This window comes from Pelodiscus sinensis, chromosome Z (assembly GCF_052426305.1).
Source record: "Pelodiscus sinensis isolate ZL-2025 chromosome Z, ASM5242630v1, whole genome shotgun sequence".
In the NCBI taxonomy this organism is placed as follows: Eukaryota; Metazoa; Chordata; order Testudines; family Trionychidae; genus Pelodiscus; species Pelodiscus sinensis.
In genome coordinates this window covers 27,793,673-27,817,196 of record NC_143085.1, presented here as the reverse complement: position 1 = coordinate 27,817,196, position 23,524 = coordinate 27,793,673, and the positions used below count along the sequence as shown (strand labels likewise).

At 45.4% G+C, this 23,524-nt stretch overlaps 1 protein-coding gene across 25 annotated transcripts in view; it reads right to left on the bottom strand.

Moving 5' to 3' along the window:
- NCOR2 (nuclear receptor corepressor 2) overlaps positions 1-23,524 on the bottom strand; it is a 511,248-nt gene that overhangs the window by 395,678 nt on the left and 92,046 nt on the right. Inside the window, exon 2 of one of the 25 annotated variants that reach the window (XM_075898483.2) lies at positions 12,322-12,419. The exons of the other annotated variants lie outside the window; for them this stretch is intronic. The gene's annotated coding sequence lies outside the window, so the exon portion shown is untranslated. The remainder of the gene's footprint in view (positions 1-12,321; positions 12,420-23,524) is intronic. 25 annotated transcript variants of the gene reach the window in all.

Below are 23,524 nucleotides of genomic sequence, written 5' to 3'. Positions count from 1 at the left end.
CTGGGATGGCTTTGTGGGCTCCTCAGGGTGGAATCTCTCCTGCAGGGCTTCCTGGATCCTGACAGCCCCCTGATTGACCCCCCCCCCGGATGGCAGCCTGTGGCAAGTGCAGCCAGGCTGATGGCTGAGTGCTGTGATGTGACAAGTGTGGGCATTCAGGGCACTCCAAGACAGGACTGCTTTGCTGTACCTCATCGAGTTAGACAAGCAAGCGGGGAACCCCTGAGAACTGTCTGTCCGGGGTGGGGGTCGGGTCCCTTTAAGCGCAGCCCTCAACTAGCCTGAGGCAGCAGCTCCACACCTTAAGTCCTAACCTGATGCCCTGCCACCACTGGTTCCAGCCAGCCTTAACTTCGGTTCAGGATCCACTCAATGTGGACATGATATTTCAAATTAGCAAAATGCTAATTCAAATTAGTTTTTAGGTCTAGATGCACTAATTCGCATTAACTTAGTTTGAATTAACTAATTCAAATTAAGTTAGTTTGAATTAGTGCTGTAGCGTAGACATTCCCGAAAAGGGTAGATCCTGGCCACAGTGACTGTGCCAGTTCCAAGCCTGCCAGCCCAGAGCCAGCAATGGCCATTGGGGCCCCTGACCCAGTGGCTCCAAAACATGAGCCAGCAAGCCACTGGTAGCCAGCCCTCCACCGCTCCCCAGAAGCAGTCTGCCAGCTCCCAGGGCCTGATAGGGGCTGGAGAAGGCAGGCGCCTTCCTGGTCCAGGGTGGAGATCATGGACCTTATTCAAGTTTGGGGGGGATGCCCCCAACATCCATGATCTCCGCACTAGACGGAGGAATGCAGCCGTCTATGGCAGGATAGCTGCCAGACTGGCCACCAAAAGTCACGAGCGAACCCAGGAGCAGGTTTGCATGAAAGTCAGGTTGGTCCAGCGAGACCCCCAACCCTGAACCCTAAGCTGTCCCTCCCCCTTTTTCCCCTTGCTTCCCCCTTCCATCTCTGCACAAATCCATAGCAAGGGGCAGTCCCTACTCTGAAAAGCTTATAATCTAAACAGACAAAGCAGATGACAGGCAGGAGGACAAGCAACGGCAGGTGAAAGGTGAAGTGTCTTGCCCAGTGAACACAGCAGGTCAGTGGCAAAGATAGGATTAAACAGAAGCTAAGCTCTTGAGTGCTAGCCCCATCCACTGGACCATCCAGATTTTGATGAATGGGAATCTTGAATTTCACAAAAACCAACTTTTTCATCAGCAATCCTTTTGACACTGTTTAAAAATTACTAAAGTCCCTTCTCACCTAACCTTAGACTAGGGATATAAGCGTATGTCTACACTACCCCCCTAGTTCGAACTAGGGGGGGTAATGTAATCATAGGGTATATCTACACTACAAAGTTAATTCGAACTAACAGACGTTAGTTCGAATTAACTTTGATAGGCGCTACACTAGCGCTCCGCTAGTTCGAACTTAATTCGAAGTAGCGGAGCGCTTAATTCGAACTAGGTAAACATCATTGCACAAGGACAAACGCCTAGTTCAAATTAGCTAGTTTGAATTAAGGGCTCTGTAGCCCCTTAATTCGAACTAGTGGGAGGCTAGCCCTCCCCAGCTTTCCCTGGTGGCCACTCTGGGCACCACCAGGGAAACTCGTATGCCCCCCTCCCGGCCCCGGACCTCTTAAAGGGGCACGGGCTGGCTACGGTGCCCGTGCCAGGTGCAAGCCTGCCAGCACCCAGCCAGCAGACCCTGCACCTGGCACGGATCGAGCCAGCCACCCGCTGCCACCTAGCCCTCCGCCTCTTCCTGGGACCAGGCTGGCGGCTCCCGGGAGCCTGCCCGGGTCCACAAGAGGCGGGCGCCCGCCTGGTCTAGTGCAGACATCGTGGACCTCATCCACGACCTCTGCACTAGGCACAGGAAAGTGTCCATCTAGGGCAGGAGAGCTGCCAGCCTGGCCACCCAGGAGCAGGTGTGCATGAAAATCAAGGTGGTCCACTGAGACCCCTGACCCTGAGCCCTGAGCTTAGAATGGCCGTACTGGGTCAGACCAAAGGTCTGTCAACAGCGGCCAACACTAGGGACCTGGAGGGGATGGACCGAAGACAATGACCAAGCCATTTGTCTCGTGCCATCCATCTCCAGCCTTCCACAAACAGAGGCCAGGGACACCATTTCTACCCTCTGGCTAATACCACTCCATGGACCCAACCTCCATGACTTTATCTAACTTCTCTTTAAACTCTGTTCTAGTTCTAGCCTTCACAGCCTCCTGCAGCAAGGCGTTCTACAGGTTGACTATTTGCTTTGTGAAGAACAACTTTCTGTTATTAGTTTGAAGCCTGCTACGCATTCATTTCATTTGGTGTCCTCTAGTCCTTCTATTATGGGAACTAATGAAGAACTTTTCTTTATGCACCCTCTCCACACCACTCATGCTTTTATAGACCTCTATCATATCCCCCCTCAGTCTCCTCTTTTCTAAGCTGAAAAGTCCCAGTCTCTTTAGCCTCTCTTCATATGGGACCTGTTCCAAACCCCTGATCATTTTAGTTGCCCTCCCCTCTCACACCCTCTCTCTTCCCCTCTCCCACCTCCTTTTCCCAGTCTCCCCGAGTTTTGTTCAGTAAAGAGAGTTTCTATTTTTGAACACACGTGTCCTTTATTTTGTACATCAGGAAGGGGGGCTAGGGAGGGGTAAGTGGAAGGATGTGAGGGAGGAATGGGGTACGAGCCCCCAATGGGGAGGACTGGGGTGGCTCTGCGGGCTTCTCTGGGTGGAAGCTCTCCTGAAGCCCCTTGATTGACCCCCCCCTCCCCTTCCGGATGGCAGCCTGCGGCAAGTGCAGCCGGGCTGATGGCCGAGTGCTGTGATGTGCAGAGTGTGAGCACTCAGGGCATTCCAAGCCAGGACTGCTTTGCAATCGGGGAACCCCTGAGAACTGTCTGTCCGGGGTGGGGGTCGGGTCCCTTTAAGCACAGCCCTCGGCTAGCCTGAGGCAGCAGCTCCACACTCTAAGTCCTAACCTGATGCCCTGCCGGCATTGCTTCCGGCCATCCTTAACCTCAGTTCAGGGTCCACTCAGTGTGGACATGCTAGTTCGAATTAGCAAAACGCTAATCCGAACTAATTTTTTAGTCCAGATGCACTAGTTCGAATTAGCTTAGTTCGAATTAACTAATTCGAATTAAGTTACTTCGAATTAGCGCTGTAGTGTAGACATACCCATACGGAGTTGCAAATGAAGCCCGGGATTTGAATTTCCCGGGCTTCATTTCCATGAAGCCGGCCGAGGCCATTTTTAAATGCTGGCTAGTTCGGACTGCGTGCTAGGTGTACGAGGTGTACAGCTAGTTCAGATTAGGAAGCCTAAGCCGAACTAGCTAGTTCGTGCCGCGTGTAGCCGCGCGGCACGCAGTCCGAACTAGCCGGCATTTAAAAATGGCGCCGGCCGGCTTCATGCAAATGAAGCCCGGGAAATTCAAATCCCGGGCTTCATTTGCAACTCCGTATGACTACATTACCCCCCCTAGTCCGAACTAGGGGGGTAGTGTAGACATACTCAAAGGGTACGTCTACACTACAGCGCTAATTCGAACTAACTAAGCTAATTCGAACTAACGCGTCTAGAATGAAAAACTAGTTCGAATTAGCGTTTTGCTAATTCGAACTAGCATGTCCACATTAAGTGGACCCTGAACCGGGGTTAAGGATGGCCAGAAGCAGTGCTGGCAGGGCATCAGAGGAGGACTTCGAGCGTGTAGATGCTGTCTCAGGCTAGCCGAGGGCTGTGCTTAAAGGGTCCCGACCCCCACCCCGGACAGACAGTTCTCAGGGGTGCCCCGCTTGCAAAGCAGTCCTGGCTTGGAGTGCCCGGAGTACCCACACTGGGCACATCACACCACTCAGCCATCAGCCCGGCTGCACTTGCCGCAGGCTGCCATCTGGGAAGAGGGGGGCAATTGGGGGGCTGCAGGAGAGCTTCCACACCCAGAATCCCGCAGAGCCAGCCCAGTCCTCCCATCGGGAGCTCATACCCCATTCCTCCCTCACCTCCTTCCACTTACCCTTCCCTAGCCCCTCTTCTTGATGTACAAAATAAAGGACAATTGTGTTCAAAAATGGAATCTGTCTTTATTGAACAAAACTGGGGGAGACTGGGAAAAGGAGGTGGGAGAGGGGAAGAGAGAGGCTGGGAGAGGGGAGGGCAACTACAATGATCAGGGGTTGGGAACAGGTCCCATATGAAGAGAGGCTAAAGAGACTGGGACTTTTCAGCTTAGAAAACAGGAGATGGAGGGGGGACAGGATAGAGGTCTCTAAAAGCAGGAGTTGGGTGGAGAGGGTGCATACAGAAAAGTTCTTCATTAGTTCCCATAATAGAAGGACTAGAGGACACCAAAGGAAAGGAATGGGTAGCAGGCTTCAAACTAGTAACAGAAAGTTGATCTTCACAAAGCAAAGAGTCAACCTGTGGAACTCCTTACTGCAGGAGGCTGTGAAGGCTAGAACTAGAACAGAGTTTAAAGGGAAGTGAGATCAAGTCATGGAGGTTGGATCCATGGAGTAGTATTAGCCAAGGGGTAGGAGTGGTATCCCTGCCCAAGGTTTCTGGAAGGCTGGAGATGGATGGCACGAGACAAATGGCTTGGTCACTGTCTTTGGTCCATCCCCTCCAGGGTCCCTAGGGTTGGCCGCTGTCGGCAGACAGCCTACTGGGCTAGATGGACCTTTGGTCTGACCCAGGACGGCCATTGTAAGCTCAGGGCTCAGGGTCGGGGGTCTCAGTGGACCACCTTGATTTTCATGCACACCTGCTCCTGGGTGGCCAGGCTGGCAGCTCTCCTGCCCTAGACGGCCACTTTCCTGTGCCTAGTGCGGAGATCGTGGACGAGGTCCACGATCTCCGCACTAGACCAGGCGGGTGCCCGCCTCTTGCGGTCCCGGGCAAGCTCCCGGGAGCCGCCAGCCTGGTCCCGGGAAGAGGGGGAGGGCTGGGGTGTATCGGGTGGGTGGCTCGATCCGTGCCAGGTGCAGGGTCTGCTGGCTGGGTGCTGGCAGGCTTGCACCTGGCACGGGCACCGTAGCCAGCCCGTGCCCCTTTAAGGGGTCTGGGGCCGGGAGGGGGGCAGACAAGTTTCCCTGGTGTTGGCCAGAGTGGCCACGAGGGAAAGCTGGGGAGGGCTAGCCTCCCACTAGTTCGAATTAAGGGTCTACACAGCCCTTAATTCGAACTAGCTAGTTTGAACTAGGCTTAATCCTCGTGGAATGAGGATTACCTAGTTCGAACTAAGCGCTCCGTTAGTTCGAATTAAGTTCGAACTAACGGAGCGCTAGTGTAGCGCCTATGAAAGTTAGTTCGAACTAACGTCCGTTAGTTCGTACCAACTTTGTAATGTAGACATACCCTAAGAGACTAGTCGATTAGTGATGTGACTAGTCACTTCCCCCCCCACACACACACTTTGCTGCCTCTGTCAGAGAGAAACAGCGAAGGTGAGGAGCAGGAGCTGGTGCTGGGGGAATCTAGTTCCCTCCAGCCCGTTCACTCCAGCACCATCTCCGCGGGGGACTGGGGAGGTAGAGGCACAGCAGAAACGGTGTGAACAAGTACTGAAGCAGTCTCCGCTTGCATCACTTCTGCTACAATTCTGCTGGGGCTCTTGTACATTTCAAAGGCTGAGGTGCCACAGGGATTGAGACCTTGCTGACTCCACGCTCCCTGTGGGGTTTCTGCTTTTGAAATGTTCAAGAGCCCCACTGGGACTCCTTCGCTGGCTCCACACTTGCTTCTGTTGGGGCTCATGAACATTTCAAAAGCTGAGGCACTGCAGGGAGCACAGGGCCAGAGGGGTCCCCCACTAGTCCCATGCTCCATGTGAGGCATCCTTTTGAAACATAGAAGAGCCCCATTAGGGCCCCCAAGCAGGGCTCTTGCTACAGTTCAAAGGCGCCCATATAGACTAATCGAATAGTCAATGGAAATCCCATCGACTATTCGATTAATCTAAATTTAACATCCCTATCTCAGACTTCTCCAACTCCTTTGTTTTTTACACTGCCCAAAAACTCTTGTTTGACATCAGCCCTGACTCTCTAATGATTTAAACCAAGCAAGCAGAGAACTCTGAAACCTGGAATTTCCACGTTCTGGTTCAGAATTTATTAGCCAACTAGGTATTCCCTGATGTGAGGTGGCGAAACAGGGGAGAGAGTTAAACTGTAACCCCTGGAGGCAAACAACTAGCCTCTTTGGCGATATATACACTACCAGGTTATTTTGAAGTAAGTTATTTTGAAATAACTCATGGCATAACTATTTTGAAATAAGCTTATTCCTCTTCACAAACAGGAGTTATTATTTCAAAATAACAAGCCCATTATTTCGAAATAACAGGCTTGGTAGTGTGGACACTCACCTTGTTATTTCAAAATAAGGGGGGTTATTTTTAAATAACTTCCTAGTGTAGACATGACCTCTGAAGCATTCCACTGTTGTACAATGAGAAACAGCAAGTCTGCCACTTTCTGTTTACAAGTAGGACAAATGCTGGCATAAGGGAGACACTGTGGGTGAGTCTACTCTGGCACCTTATAGCACTGTACTTTCTGGCTCAGGTGTATGAGGAAAAAAAAAGACACATCCCCAAGCACAGCAATTTATAGTGGATACAGAGATGATTACACCATTATCGGATCCATAGTTCCCTCTATCTAAACTATAGCCAATGAAATGCCATCAAATATTCAGCTTCAGCTTACAATGATGGATGAATTAAAAAACCCTGAATCAGACACTTCTTTCTGATCAGTTTGGATATACCTAATGCTGCTGGATCACAGAACAGCCAGCAACTTTACCTTCCAGAACCCTGAATGGTCATAAGCAGCACAGTTTTTAGAGACAAACCCAACACCACCATAGGGAGGCTGTTCATTCTTTCCCCACCTTTCACCAAGGTAGAGAGAAAATCTACATAAAGCCAACATCACAGACATAGCAAGATTCCACTGAGCACATAGTGCATGCGATAAGCATGGAAACACCATGTACAGAATGTGCAAGCACCTCTGTACTCCCATTCCATGTGCAGCCCATTCAACGAGCCACACAAAAGTCTGGGTGGGATTCGGGGTTACATCACAATTTCTGGCAACCTATCCAGGAGCCAGTTTGAAAAAACAGCAACAAAGAAATTCCAGAGATAAACGTGAATTTATGAGGCACAGTAAAAGAGAGCAATGACTGGTACCAATCATGCTCACTAAGGCCATCATCCTGTAAGACAGTCATGAAAGCAGTGGCAGATATAGGTCAGGGCGAGCAGGGCAGCCGCCCTGGGCCCCACGCTTCAAGAAGCACTGTGCATGCGCCATGTCAAAGGGGGGGGGCCACGATATTGTGCTGCCCTGGGTCCCGCAAAATCCTCATCTGCCCCTGCATGAAAGTGTGTGTGCAACCCCCCCCTTTCCTTGGAAGTCTGTGGAAAGACTAAACATATACATACGGTTAAACAGATGATTAAATGTTTGCAGGATCAGTGCCTAAGACAGCACTGGGCAAGATGCCACCAAGGGGCCGGATCTTGCCCATGGACTGTATCTGGCTGCTTTCTATTTATAGTCTGCTGTCAGTGCCACTGAATTTCTAGGCAGTGGCTCAGGCAGCAGGATCATATTTAAATGGTTCATGGCTCCCAGTCGTGGCACTACTCTGGCAGGGGATGGAACAGCAAGCCTTTTAAATAGGCTCAGGAAGGCAATGCACTAGTGGCAGATCTGGGAGCTGGGATCTCTTTGCTGTGTGTTTAATTCAAAGCCTCCAGCTCCAGACAACTCTGGGAGGAGGCTAGTCCTCAGCTCTGCCTCTTCTGCTCCAAGCCCCTCCACTTCTGAGGAGTGGCGAGCTGGCCAATGACCACATAGCAAAATTCATTAAGTGGTCCCCCTGCAAAAATAATTACCCACCTCTGCTGGCAGCAGAGATCTAGGGAGAGGGGCTACGGTTAGCCGCCTTGAAAGTGGGGTTCACCCACTGCCCAGGCCCAAGTTTCTTTAGGCCTGAGTCCAGTTTAATGCCAATGTGACTTCAGTGGAGTCACCCGACTTACACCAGTACACGTAGAATGAGAATCAAAGCACTCCTCTCTATCTAATCCGAGTGCTGCAACATTTTTCCAAAACAAATCAGCCAAGCTCCTTGTCCTCCTAACAATGCAGCTTCAGTATCATTTTCAGCCTGCTAACATTCCACCCTCTCCCACTTCTTTCCAGCCACCCTTGGGAGATGCATTTGTTGCCTCCCTGCTTCTCTTGACGCCTCACAATTCACAGTATAAATTTTACGAGATAATGACTTCATCCTAACAGGGGGTGAGCTGGTGTCAAATTGCCAACCACGCATTTTCCACGCCAAAAAAAAAAAAAAAAAAAAAAAAGTTATGAGAGAAAGCCATTTTACTAGACCAAAACCAAAAAAATCATCTAGCACCTGTGCAGTTTCATCAGGGCATGGAGTAAGCACACCCTAGCTTCAAAATAAGACTGAAACTCCACAAGCTGGGAAATTATGGGCTGCCGTGCAAACATCTTTCATAGTCTTCTTTTTATTTTTAAGAGGCTGCCTGCGTAAGCATGGGAGGAACTTCCAAGTTTCCCTAATTTATAGTTACTCCTGAGTGCCAACTACCTGCATAAACTACAAATGGCAAGCATAATTTCTGGCAAGTGTAATTTCAGTCCACATAATTAATTTTGCCTAGACATGTGATGCACCACATTTTTTAAACCCATAAACATTACATGTGTACATATATAATATATATGTAAAGTATAAGCAGTAAAACACACACACACACACACATTCCAATTACATCTATTATAGTTTCACCCATATATTATGCATATGTCACATATACACACAGACAGAGGTCTTAGCAGAACAGAACAGAATATACAGCTCATCTTGGCATGAATCCCAGGAATAAAACTTGAAGTAACAAATCTAACTCCACTTTAGTCCAACAGTATGTGTGGTAATTGCTGTTACAGAAGAGAACAGCATAACAGATCATTAAATTCTTGAATTATTGTGTGCATCACACCCATGTGATTTTTTTGGTAATGGGAATTGAGTATTATTTCAAGAGACTCTGTCAACTGGAAAAGTTACACTGCTCTCTGAAAATCTCGTATCCACTACAGCTGTTCATAGCCCCATCATTCTTACTATTATAACTGATGCAAGTTAGCAAAATAAAATCTTTTGCAGTCAGCAGCTTACTTTGAGCAACTGATACAGTCATTTTCATCATTTCACTCTCTAACCAAAAGGCTCCAAATCATAACCTGACACAGTAACTTTGCTCAAAGGATTAGTTCAATTGACAATCCCCCATCACATACAGGTAAATGTACTGTAGTCTACAGGGCCACATTACAGCCCTGTGATTAATAAATCATTATACAATGGTGACTGGCAATCTCAGCAGATTAGCAAGGATTTAGGACATAGCCATTGTGCATTGCTATATGCTGAAACAATTTGAAAACAATTTGAAAAAGGAGATATGTATTCTCCTTCAACTGTTGAAGCAAATGTTCAAGATGGCAAAGCATTCTCTTCCACCGTTAAAACATGTGCTTACATCAAAGTTCACACACTTACATAGCTCTTTGCACTATAGATCTCAAAACTTGTTTTACTGATGGAGAAATTGATGCATAGAGAAGGGAAGTGATTTGCCAAGTTCACGTAGCAGAAAAAGGTCACACAACTGAGGTCTCTCTACATTATCCTCCTGGGGATTAACAACAGTGTTAAGAACACACAAGTATTCGGCTTGCCGATGATTACTGCACAATGCATACAGTTAGCAAAAATCACTGCTAAACTTGGTATCTAAGTTTCTGAGCTGAGTTTACAAGCAACGTCTCCACTGAAACAACAGCTGCAAACTCCCAGCTGCCTGTCTTAAGTAAGACAATTTGCACAGTGATTTTGGGCAATCTCAAATTAAGCCATCCTTTGTGGGCTGCTTCAAGAATGAACAAGCCAGAATTAATGAGATGCACATGTCAGGAACCACCCCTCAAAAGCATGAAGTATCAACAACTTCAGCAATCGCACAAATGCATTTGCAGATGCTTGGCTCAAGAAACTTTCCTCTTCTCAAAAATCAGAGATGTTTTTAAAACTCGGGGGAGAGAGGGTATCCACCCACAGAAGCAGCAGGAACTCACAGTCTGTCAGTAAAGAAGAAAAAGTAGAAAACTCTCTATTTCTGTAATAACTGCCTCTTTGCTGCAGGGCCAAGCCCCTATTTTGCAAAGGAACTTCTTGTCAGTGGCCTACTTTAGATCCGCAGATCCCATGTAACCAAACAAAGCACTTCAGAGCAGCCAGGCCACTTATCTAGTAGCATCTGAGTGCCACCTACCTAACCGTATGCACCTCAATGCAACGCTAACCACCTCAACATCAAAAAATCAATGAAGGGGGCCACACCGTCTTAAAACCAATTTGGAGATGCAATGGAAAGCCTGTAATTATTTCTTAATCCTCCTGCCAGCCTGAGCCTATAAACACTATGCATTACATAAGTCCACCCCTCCTGTTTTGCAGCCAAAGTATGAGCTTTTCCTCCAGCTCTGGCAGTGAGTAATAATTCCTTGTAGTCATGGTAACACTGGCCAGTATCCAGCAGACAATGGGGGACTTGAAATACTGCTAGGCCTTTTTATAGCTCAGCTCTAAAAACCTCTAAAACATTAGCTGTCCCACAGCTAACCCAACTCAGCCACCTCTCCTTTTTAACCATTTCCTTCCTGTGCTAATACACAATTTACTCTCAAATGCACACAGGTGTTTTGTTTTCATATTTCCATCTTAAAATAATAGCCAGGATTTTTTTTAAAGGGACTATTTCTGATCCACGGTACTGTATTTCCTCACATTTCCGGCTCCCTTCTTGTTCCTTGACCAACTAACCGCCAGCCAGAGGGGAACAACAATCGCAGGAGTGTTTGCAGTAACTGCTACAGGCTTCTCATTTGATTTTGTTACTCACTAAGTGCCTTCACTGCAACGTTAACACAAGTTATTTACACTCCAGTTACTGCTCTCAAGTAGGCCTACCTCAAATGACAGCAGCCTTGCTGTGACAGCTTATTTGAGCTCCTGTATCCCCAAAACCACTGCATTCCCTGGTGCATCACTAGAACTAATAGGAGCACAATCCTTGGCTCTCAGTAGAGCCCTGTATAGATACAAACTTGGTATCCACATCCTCATATGCAAAAATGACCCATGAATATAATAAAGCCACAGATTTGTAAGGTTCTAAATACAAAATTGGTATCCACATGCACAAAAATAAACCAGGGATATCTGCATCCATAAGTGTGGATATCCCCGATTTGCAAGGCTGCAGTAAGCGGAGATCTATGGTTTATTTCCAAGTGAACGGTGGGAGAATCTCCCTGTCATGTCTGGGCACACATGAGAATTGTGGGGAGACACACAGGCAGCACTGAATGGAACTAGCCTACATCCACACTAGGGGCAGGTCAGGTTAGCTTCGATCATGATTTGTGCTCTTGGATTAGCTAACTCAAGTTAAAAGCAGCCCTGCAGCAGCACTAAATGTGTCTGCACAATTTGAGCAGGTGGAAACATTCAAGTCAATTTCGCAGTGAAGAGAAGCCCACTGACACCTTCAATTCATATCAAGTTAACAGGAGACGCAAGCACTAGGCATCCCATAAGAGCAGGTGCTAAAAGCAATTTACAGTGCCCACTCAAAAGTAAGTATGAGCCATCAGCAAGTGCACCACATTACTGCTTATCACTAGTCTCATGATTATTTGCAGTTTTCCTTAAAGTTCCAGCTCCTGGAGATAAGTGATTACATAAGAACCTCAGCTTTCACATTTTTTTAAAAAATGGCAGATACTAATCCTCATGGAACAGTGCCCCAAATATACCATAAAAAGACTACAAAAACACCAAAAGCAGTGAAAAAGTGCACATTTTTTCCACCTCGATTGGATGGGGCGTGACAATTTTTTGTATGCTTGAGGCTATACTACTTGTAGTTAATGATTAATTGCTCACTGTACCAGTAAAAGTATTCTGCAGTATGTTCCATACAAACCAGGAACTTTTCAAAACAGCAGGCCTCACAAGTGTACTGCTATTAAAACCTTTAATATAGCACCACATTTCCTCATGCCACAAACTCTGACTGATCCTCACAGTTGCCATCTTCACAAAAAGTTGACAGTCTCTCCTCACCTCTTAGCACATATCAGGATGTGGTACGCGTAGGCAGATGCTGGCTTTTAAATGACACCCACCTGTATAGCAAAGTTCCCACGTGACCAACATTAGCAATCTTGCCTCAGATAATCAAACATAGGTTTTGCTAGTGCACTTCCAGGCAAAGAAAGTCCAGCTGAGAAAAAGAAATACAACAAATGATAAATTTTTCTATCTTAGAAAATGTGCTAGTTTTGGGAGGCAAGAAATGATAGATATGGAAGACTTAATCATTGAAGAGAGAACAAGTAGGGGACATAAATTTTTAAAAAGTTGTTTGGTTTTGGGATCTGGAAGGAGTCAGAGGGGGAGATAAACTAGTGAATTTTCTTAATCTCACCCAATAAATAATGGGCAAGTGAACCATTATGAAGTAAAATTCTTCAATGGACTTCAACACGAGCAAAATCAGGCAAGTCATTATACAACAGATATTGAGCTAAATTCAGCTCTCAATTACATCAGTGCCATCCCTATAGACTTCAGTCACATTACACTCTTGCACAGGAGTTACTACGGATGGAATCAGTTTGCTCTGCTGCCTGAAACTCAGAGGCAGCAGGCAGCCTCTTTTAAAGTTTACTGTCACCAGAAAGCGATCCCCGAAAACAGAGTTACCAAGTGCCTCCCAATCTTGCTCTGATGTTGACATACTCAAGGAATACTGAGAAGGATGTGACCTACTTCCTTCCATGCTCCAAAATTTCACTGGTATCCATCTGAAAAGAGGTTGCTCATGTGTCCTACTAACCAATGAATAGAATCCCAAAACACTGAAGAGGAACAATGGGTTTTAGAATGGAAATCACTAAGTTTTAGGAGAGCAATTCTGGCATAGGCCTACTTTTCTTCTGAGGTCAAGAGCATCAAAAAGACAATCCCATTCCTAAAACTTTAAATGGTCCCATACTATACGTGGAAACTGTTCCGTCAGCTTAAAACCATAATTAAGGAGACTTTATAGCTTTGGAATTGTTCCAGCTCCCATTGTTACATTTCAAAACAAAACAAAACAAAACAAAAAAACCCTTCCAGCTCTGGGGCATCTGTAAAACATTAAATACTAAAAAAAATTTCCTGTGTTATAGTTGAGTTGAACCCAAGATGAGAAGCAAACAAAGTTGGTGAGGTTATATCTTTTATTGGATCAACCTGAAGAAGAGCTCTTTGAAGCTAAAAAGCTTGCCTCTTTCACCAACAGCCGCTGGTTCAATAAAAAAAAAAAGTTACTCATCTACCCTATCTTTCTCTCAACTTCCTTATTCACTTTCAAAACATAAAATACTGGTTTCTCCCCTCAGACCTAAGAATTTCCTTATTCACAAGAAACTATAGCTAATGCTGCTTCCTAATAATTGGATGCATTTTTTGCATATATCCAGGACACATACCTCAAGACAGCACCTACACAGATCAAAACAGATCCAACTTTTCCAAGCTTATTTAAAAGTAAATTCAATAACCATACAAGCTGAATATAATCCATTGATAGGTAACTAGGACAAATCAATATATAAGAAAAACAGAACTGCAGAAAGCTACCTGGAACATAAAAACCGACAGTCCTTGTCATTATTAAGAATATTACAGAACCAAATTCCTGTGGCTAAAACCCATATTAATCTGCTATGGAACTTTGTCTCCTTTTAAGTGCTGGACCATATAGAACAGCGGTCTTCAAGCATTAGCAAACTGAAGAGCCCTCTCCAAACTTTAGCAAACTGAGGACATCCAAGTATTCCCTGTAATCTGTGTGCGTGTGTGGCCATTCAGGAGAGATTCAAATGCTACCCAGCGCATTAGCAGAGCGCCCACAGCTAGGTTTGTTTCTACTCTTGGTGCACATTAGGAATGTAAAATCCTTTAAAATTAATTAACCAGTTAAACATTATGTCTAACTGGTCAACTGATTAAAAGGGGGCGGGCAGGAGGGGGCCACTCCAGCCTAGGGATGTAATAGTATAGTCGATTAATCGATTAACCAGTAAGCAAAAGTTTATATGTTAATGCTATAGAGTACATGCATCCCTCATCCCCAAATTTTTTAGCAGGCTGGTCAGCAGTCCAGCCCAGTCCTGGCTTGAAACAGGTCCGGGACCTACCCCTACTGCAGCTCTGCATTTACAGTGTATTAGGAACCAGGCAGGCAGGTTACAGTTCTAGCTCAGTTCTAGCTCGTACCGGGTTTGGGAGCTCTAGACAGGGGCTGCTGCCACCCCACACTGCTGCCTCTTTATCAGCTGAGCAGCACAGGGCGACAGGCAGCCAGTCCACAAGGGGAGCTGGTTTTTAAACTGGCTCCCCCTGAGTACAAGCTCCGGCCTGGTGCCCTTCACTGCTGCCTCTGCAACAGAGGCAGCAGCTCGGAGTGGCAGAGAGATCCTCAGGAGCGAGGCCGGAGCACACTAGCTGTCAGCCCAACCCCGGGATTATAGAACAGTCGACTAACCAATAAGAATTCTTGAGGTTACTCGACTATTCAATGAACTGATATTTAACATCCCTACTCGAGCCCAGCTGGACTGAAGCGACCCTCCCTATCCATCACAGCCAGGCTGGAGCATTCCCTCCGCCCTGCTCAAGAGCTGCTCCAGCCCAGCCGGAGCAGCCTCCATCCACTGTGAACCCTCGGTGTGCATGGACCGGGCTTGCCATAATGGGGCTGGTCCAGCTGGGCTGAAATGCTCCTGCACACAACAGGCTCCTTGTGCCTTGAGCAGCCTCCCCCCCCCCCCCACCCTCATGGAGGGCAGGGGGCTACTACAACTCCCACCTGTTAACTGTAACCAGTAACCATCACCCGGTAATGGCAATGCTTATCAGTTAACTGCTAACCAGTTAACCCTTCACATCCTTAGTATACACCAAAAAAAAATTATTCTGACCTTTGTCGCTTTATCCCAAACCATCTTCAAGGGGATTATTTAACCAAATAATTGTTGCAGTATAGTCAGTAGCTAAGATCTTTCGCTTGTATTAAGCTTTGCTTCTGTATTAGAGCAGGCAGCATTTCATAGAGTACTAGGACTGGAAGGGACCTCGAGAGGTCATCGAGTCCAGTCCCCTGCCCTCATGGCAGGACCAAATACTGTCTAGACTATCCCTGATAGACATTTATCTAACCTACTCTTAAATATCTCCAGAGAAAGAGATTCCACAAACATTTTCTAGCATCAAAATACAAACAAAAGCAAAACAAGGAAATTTACCCCCATTGCTTCTTTCATCACCACCCTCACGCTATTATGAAGAAGAGGCCTGTGAGACTGGACCAAAAAGAGAAAGAGAACTTACTCAAGGCTCAACTCAGCAACTGGAATTCCCAGAACAATAGGCCTCTAATTCAGACAGTAACAACTAACCATCAGGGGAAATTTTTGGTTGTATGTTTTGAACCCCACAATTCCAGCAACTGGGATTAAATAAACCACAAACAAAAGTCATAGTTTTCCAAATTTCTGAGAGTAAGAGCGAGAGATCTCAGATCAACCCAAATGAAAACATAGATGAAAAACAAAGAAAATAATTTTGTCTTAGAGAAATAATCTGGACATACACAAATTAAGAAAAATTAGGGGCCCGATCCAAAGCCCATTCAAACCAGTGAGTCTTTCCACTGGTCTTTTAATAAACTTTGGAGCAAGCCTTTGAGAAAAGCATCGCCTATTAGATTATTTGGGGAAAAAAAACTGTTAAAAAAATCTCTTCAACGAAAATCAGTGATGTGGACATAGTCACCAATCATAAGTTTCGTTCACAACTTGTTGCTATCCAGGAATGAAAACCATAATGACCAAATACATGAAAAGTGGGAGAATCCAGTAAGCAATGGAGGAGATCACTGAGAAATTCATTAGAAAAATATAACTGTCAACAGAACAAATCCCACATAAGACAAAAAATAATTCCAAAATGGATGCAAGAGTAGGTGAACAATACGATAGGGCCACAAGACATGAAGTAGGGATGTTAGAGTTTAACGTACTAACCATTTAACCAATAAGCTAAAGCTTATTGGTTAATAGTGTTGGTTAACCTCTGCTGGCTCCTGAGAAGGTGGCCTCCCTGAGGCAGGGCAGAGAAACCTCCTTCCGTGGAGCTGGGCAGGGAAAGGATGGCAACTCCACTTCCGAGACGGAAAGTTCACTGTGGGATATGCAGTATAAAGCTAAGCTAAGCTTTATACTGCAGATCCTGCAGCACGTGCAACCGCTATAATTTTTAGTGGATACGCGCTTTAGCATATTACATGCTTTTTAACATCCCTAATCTGCCGAGCAATAAACAGGCATGAGGAGGAAACACACAACTAGCCCTGGCTCAGAAGTTGTGGCAATCGATGTTTCTGAATTGGAGACGGAATACCCAGCCTCATCTTTGTTCAGGCAAACCAAGAACCTAATATAGAATATGAAACAGTCAGTACAGGAACTAAATGCCAAATCAACATGCTTTTATTTGCACAGTCTTAAATAGAAAACTCCCAGTAAGAAAGAACAAATTAATAAGGCATTACCTTGTCCATACAATTAAAATCCTACAATGTACTATTGTTTTCATTTTACCTCCATCTGAAGCCATCCTTACATCCGGACACTACATTTTTTTGGACCCAGCACATCTTCTCTGCTTAGAGGAGAAATGTTATGACAAAGGCTGGAAACACTGCAGTCACAACTTGGGTAAGGGATGTTATATGCTTCAATATCTTGTCTATGAGGGCTTAGCCAATCCTTTTAGTGTTTGAGCAAGATCCTAATATTAGAAACAAACATGTTTATCTTCTGTGCATCCAAGCCAAAAATAAACCCTAGCCTTCTAACAACTTTGATATAGGAACTGAATTGAAGATAAATGAAGAAAATTTCCATAATAGATTCAATTGGAAGATTCAGCTCCCAGCTATCAGAGATCAAACATGATAATTTAACCAGAGCAGCGACTTTCAGCTTTCATAGAGTTATAGGCTCAATTAGGAATGAAAAATGTTTCAATTTATTTTTCATTATTTGAATGAGAGACATGGAAATCTCTCAATTAAAATATATTTAAAAATAACAGATTTTAGTAAAACAAGAAAGTCTTTTTTTAAAAACACACACTACATTTTCCCATAGTTCTTAGAAGACAGCTGGCTAGGTTAATTGCATGTACACAAATAATTTCTAACTGGTGTAGACATCAGTCTCAGAAGTTGCTTTTGGCTTCCTTAATAATGTAGCTGCACAGCAACTCATTTTGATCTTAGTAAACTGTTCCATATTAAATTTTCATATATTCATATGTAACTATTCCTTTCAAATGTATTTTTCCCTTCGGAGATTCTTCCTGTCTCTGGTCTAGATGGAAAACCACCACCACTTTTTATGCTTGTCTTTTCTTTAATACTACATCATTTCCGTATGGCAATGGGACAGGAATACCATAGCTTTCCACATTAATACCAAACAAGGCCCTGTGTAGCCATGACCATAAATCACTTGGTGCCACAAACTACATAGTTATATAAGCAAACATCTATTACCTAATCCTAATTAACACCATAGAGTACAAAAGGGAACAGTTATACAGTCATCTAGCCTTTCCTTCTGAAGAACAGAGGCCATAGAATTTCACCAAGTAATATTGGCATGTAAGCACAACTACTACTTCTGGTCAACTTGGTGCATTTTATTTAAAATATTCCTTCCCTCCCCTGCCACCACTCCTGAGTTAAAGACTCCAAGTAATTGAGAATTTATCACATCTATCAGTAATCTCTTCCAACAGATTATTAATCTCATTGCTTAATGAGATTAATCTCAATTTAGACCTCCCCCACAGTGTTACAGTGGGGGATGTCTAGGTTGGATATTAGCAAAAACTATTTCACTAGGCGGGTGGTGAAGCACTGGGATGGGTTACCTAAAGAGGTGGTGAAATCTCCATCCATAGAAGTTTTTAAGTCTCAGCTTGACAAAGCCCTGGCTGGGTTGATTTAGTAGGTATTGGTCCTGCTTTGGGCTTGAGGAGAGCTGAGAGTTTTTTAAAGGGACATTGTTAAGGGCCCAAAAGCAAGCTATTCCGCTGCATAGGAAAGATAGAAAATATGGCAAAAGACCGCCTTGGCTTAACCACAAGATCTTGCATGATGTAAAAATAAAAAAGGAGTCCTATAAAAAATGGAAACTAGGACAAATTACAAAGGATGAATATAGGCAAACAATACAGGAATGCAGGGGCAAGGTTAGAAAGGCAAAGGCACAAAATGAGCTCAAACTAGCTACCGGAATAAAGGGAAACAAGAAGACTTTTTATAAATACATTAGAAGGAAGAGGAAGACCAAGCGCAGGGTAGGCCCACTGCTCAGTGAGGAGGGAGAAACTGTAACAGGAAATTTGGAAATGGCAGAGATGCTTAATGACTTCTTTGTTTCAGTCTTCACTGAGAAGTCTGATGAAGGAACGCCTAACATAGTGAATGCTAGTGGAAAGGGAGTAGGTTTAGAAGATAAAATTAAAAAAGAACAAGTCAAAAATCACTTACAAAAGTTAGATGCCTGCAAGTCACCAGGCCTGATGAAATGCATCCTAGAATACAGGCAGTCCCCGAGTTACGCGGATCTGACTTACGTCGGATCCGCAGTTACGAACGGGGTTTGCTGCCGTCTCCCTGGTCTGCTGGAGACCAGCAGACCAGGGAGACGGGAAGCAAAGCCTCTGAGGTCGCCGGCAGCGGGACAGCCACGGCGCTTCTGGGCTGTCCGCTGCCCGCGTGCTCCGCTTTGCTCCATGTCTCCCCAGGCCCGTATGCAGGGGGGTGGGAAGGGTGCAAAAGCATCAAGTAAGTATTCTCTGGCCAGTCATGGGAAGGCAGAAGCTGTGTGCCGCCTGAGCCTCCCTCCGCCATGCTCTGACCAGCCAGGGGAAGGCTGGGGCTGATTTCCCCACTTACTTGGAGGACCATGGGGGGGGAGGGTGCGGACCCCTTGTAGTCCATATTTAAAAAAAAAAAGCACACACACACACACACACACACACACACACAGAGAGAGAGAGAGAGAAATTCCTGCACACGGGTCTGTAATAGGATATTTTCCCTCTCCTTTATTTGATTTAGGATGGCAGATATTCTGTACTTGCTTTGACCATTATTAGGTCATGTTGTTTTGGCAGGATTTGTATCTCGTACACCACCTCATAAGGAGGCTATAATCCCACAGGTGACACCCTTCACAATGTGGAAAGCCACCATTTATATTAAGCATTGGGAACCTTGTCTATTCCTGGCTCTGCCACTGACACTCAGCGCCATCCCGAGGGGGGTGCAGGGCCTGTAACAACCACCCCACTCCACCCGAGATCCCGCTTTTTTCTGCCCTGTACCCACTCCACTCCTTTCCTCAAGTCCCTTCCCCCAAGCCACACAACCCAGGAGATTACCGGGGGGCAAGGGGTTTTGTGTCAGCAGCAGGGGTAGGGCCCACTGCTGCAGTCACCCTGGCTTCAGCCCACTCTGCTCCGCTGAGCAATGCAACTGGGAGCCAGGCTCAAAGGAGCACAGTGGAGTGGGAGCAAAAGAGCTCCAATTCCTGCTGCTGCAGTGAAGCAGAGCAGCCCAGCTGTAACATGGCAAGAGCGCAGCAGGCTGGCAGGGTCATTCTGTTTCCCAAGGCTCCCAGTGAGTGTGGGGCTGGGGCCAATTCCTGGCCCTCCGGTAATCCCCCAGGCCTCCCTTGGCCTTTGACAACACCCTTCAGTAACTGTGGCCAAGACTCAGAATGGGTTTTTGTTTTGCATCTGCAGGAGAGTAGCAGTGATGGCTACCTCTCTCATCAACACACTGCAAGAGAGTAGGGCAGTGACATGAAACACTCTACGGTACAAAGAACTTTAATTGAAGCTGGAAAAGGGCCCCAATAAACTTTTATCGGGCAGTTTTTAATCAGAGGGCGATGCAATTTTACATTGCAGATCTGTAATCCTGCCAGGATAACCCACTCCTTCCAAGGTTTTCAGTCTGTTGTTATATGGAAGCCCCTTTTCTAGTGTGCCTCATTCCCCCACTGGGTGCATTCCCTGGCCTCTGAGCACCTCCAGTACTTCAACATTCTGCTATCACTTCACCATTATGACAGGAGTGCCAGATATTTTCTGCCAGCAAGTCAGCCTCAGATTCAACTAAAGCAAACAACTTCTTCCACAGATGTATAACCCAACATGGCTCTTTCAGGACTACTGTCTTCTCACCTAGCACAATGGAGTCTTTGCCTATGACTGAGCGCCTAGGTGATACTGCAATAAAAATAAATGACCAGGATTGACAGTCATGTTTCTCTTACCCTGCATACCACCAACCATCCCTGCTTCTGAAAATCAACGCAACCTCACTCACCTTGTAGTGCAAAACTCATCCCAGTCACGTAGCTTACCATTCAGGTCTTTCAGTCCGATTAGCTTCTTCAGGAGGGATGGAGTGGCCATTAAGATACTAACTTAGCATACACACACATCTATTGAGATCATATCACCTCAAAGGTCAACAGTTGCTTAGCCACAGACACTTCAGCCTTGATGAGTTGTCTTACAAATTGCAATAAAGGCCTGACAGTACACATATGCAGCAGATATTGTTGCTACTATACTATTTGGCAAGAAAGGAATTTCCTTTGGCAGACATGATTGCTGCTGACATCTCAAGTGTTTAATTTCAGAGGCTTTCCCTCACTTCTCAAATACTTCTGCCTTAGCCTAATGCTTATATCAAGAGCCATAGGGTATGTCTACACTACCCTCCTAGTTCGAACTAGGAGGGTAATGTAGGCATACCGCACTTGCAAATGAAGCCCGGGATTTGAATTTCCCGGGCTTCATTTGCATAAGTGGGGAGCTGCCATTTTTAAAACCCCGCTGGTTCGAACCCCGTGCAGCGCGGCTACACGGGGCACGAACTAGGTAGTTCGAACTAGGCTTCCTAGTTCGAACTACCATTACTCCTCATTTCACGAGGAGTAACGGTAGTTCGAACTAGGAAGCCTCGTTCGAACTACCTAGTTCGTGCCCCGTGTAGCCGCGCTGCACGGGGTTCGAACCAGCGGGGTTTTAAAAATGGCGGCTTCCCGCTTATGCAAATGAAGCCCAGGAAATTCAAATCCCGGGCTTCATTTGCAAGTGCGGTATGCCTACATTACCCCGCTAGTTCGAACTAGCGGGGTAGTGTAGACATACCCATACTGACAAGCACCCTCACAGTGCTGCTGTTTAAATGCAGTCTAGAACAATTGAAATTACAGAATATTTTAAATGCCATGTTGTCATCTTGTCCATTTCTCTCCCCATTTCCCCAGTCAGTCCCGGATTGTGTCCCACAAAATTTCCCTAATAATTGCAATTCTACAATGGCCTTCATCAGAGAATTTCCAAGCACTTAACAAAATTGTGAATTAAATCTTGCAACTTCTCTATAAGGAAAATATCTTTAAGTGCAGATAGGGAAACTGGGAACCATACGTATAGGTGATTTGTACAAGGTCACAATGATGTAAAGACCAGAATCCAGGAGGACCAACTCTGACTCTAACCATTACTGATGACACAGATGGATGAATTGTTACAGTTCTCAGAGTCTTTCCACAGAGCATGAAATTGGATGCGAAAGCATCAGGACAATTTGTGTGGGAAAAAATTAATGTAAAAGAAAATGCGTTTCTGTGAAGCCCCACCTATATTGCTAGGTAATAAACAGGAAATAACCCTATTGCTGAAAACTGGGGTAGTGTTCAAAAAACAAAAACAACATCAGGAAACACATTAAGCACACTGACGTTAAAAAAAAACAAAAAAAAACAACCCCTGCATTGTGGTGCTACTGTTCTCTAGGCTCAAGCCAGTGGAGTAATTTCTTTAGGAAAGGAATATAGTCACACGCACTCATAATTCTGAATGTAATTTAATTAGGCACCCTGGTAACTTCATTACGTATTTAACATAATTGTTTATTCAATTTAGGCAATCTCTGCAAACAACTGCTCCGAGGCCCAGAGCGGGTCAGGGTGAGGGTCTGACACACAGAATGCATGTTAAGGTTTGAGTCTTTATTGTACCAGCGCTAACCAGAAACTGAATATTTATCCAGTCTCAAAAAGATGCTGCCCAGAAGCCTGAAGAAGAACGGAGCTATCGTTGGCACACACAATGTTTAGGATCCCCCTGTCAACACTGTGATCCCTGAGCCTTAGTTAGTAAGTTTACACATGCTTGACATTTCTGTTTCATCTTGATTTCACCTGAAAATACCCACAAAGTCTGAAAAGAGGTGGGTGCATGGCGGTGGGGGGACAATGCCCTTAGCTCATCTGCAACCATGTTCATAAAACCATAATTCACAGAACACAACACACTGGGTCAGAAGAGGAACTGAGCAAGTTCTTACATAAGCAGTGGGTCTTCCACAGGCAGACCGAGTTCCTGAGGCCAGGGAAGTCAAGAATCTTGACAGGGGAAACTTTCATAGCAGCGCTAACAAGAGAGAGAACATTCGTGCCCCAGAAATTTCATTCACTGATAATGTCTTGCATTCCCTTTTTTACCAGTTCAGACATCTCTCAGACACTTCAATCTGTTTCCTTTCTTCCTCTGTGGATTCCTGCTGTTTGGTCACAGTCAAATGCTGAGGACAGAGTCTTGCTAAGTTATACATATAGACACACTGTGATTTGCTGGAGGAGGGTAGGAATAGAGCAATCAATCCTTGGCTTACACTGGTGGATGTTCTAAATCCTACCTAATCACTTTGTCTAGTACAAAATTTTTTTAAAACCTACTATCTCAAAGTGACTTGAAGAAATCTAGGATACAAAAAGGCAGAACACACTCAATCTTTGGAAAATACTGTTCCATCCACAGGAGATCTACCCTCCTTAAATCACAGTGGCACTATTAGGGTTCAACTACGGAAATCCCTCTCTACATATCTGAAACATTTTGTGTGCTTAGTACAATAATTTTGAAGACAATTTTGTCTTTTTTTTAAAATCCAAAGTGACTACAGCCCAAAAGCTTTCAAAATCTAAAGTCACTACAGCCCGAAAACTTTCATCTCTCTGTCCCACAGAGCCTTTGAAAATAGTCAGTGTCATAAAATCGAATACTAGAGAGAGAAAAGGTCAGTTAAGTAAGTCGGGGTCTCTCCCTATCTCTGCAGGTTTCTCCTGATGAATTATCAGAAATGGCATGTACTCCAAGGGAGTTTCCTTGCTTTGG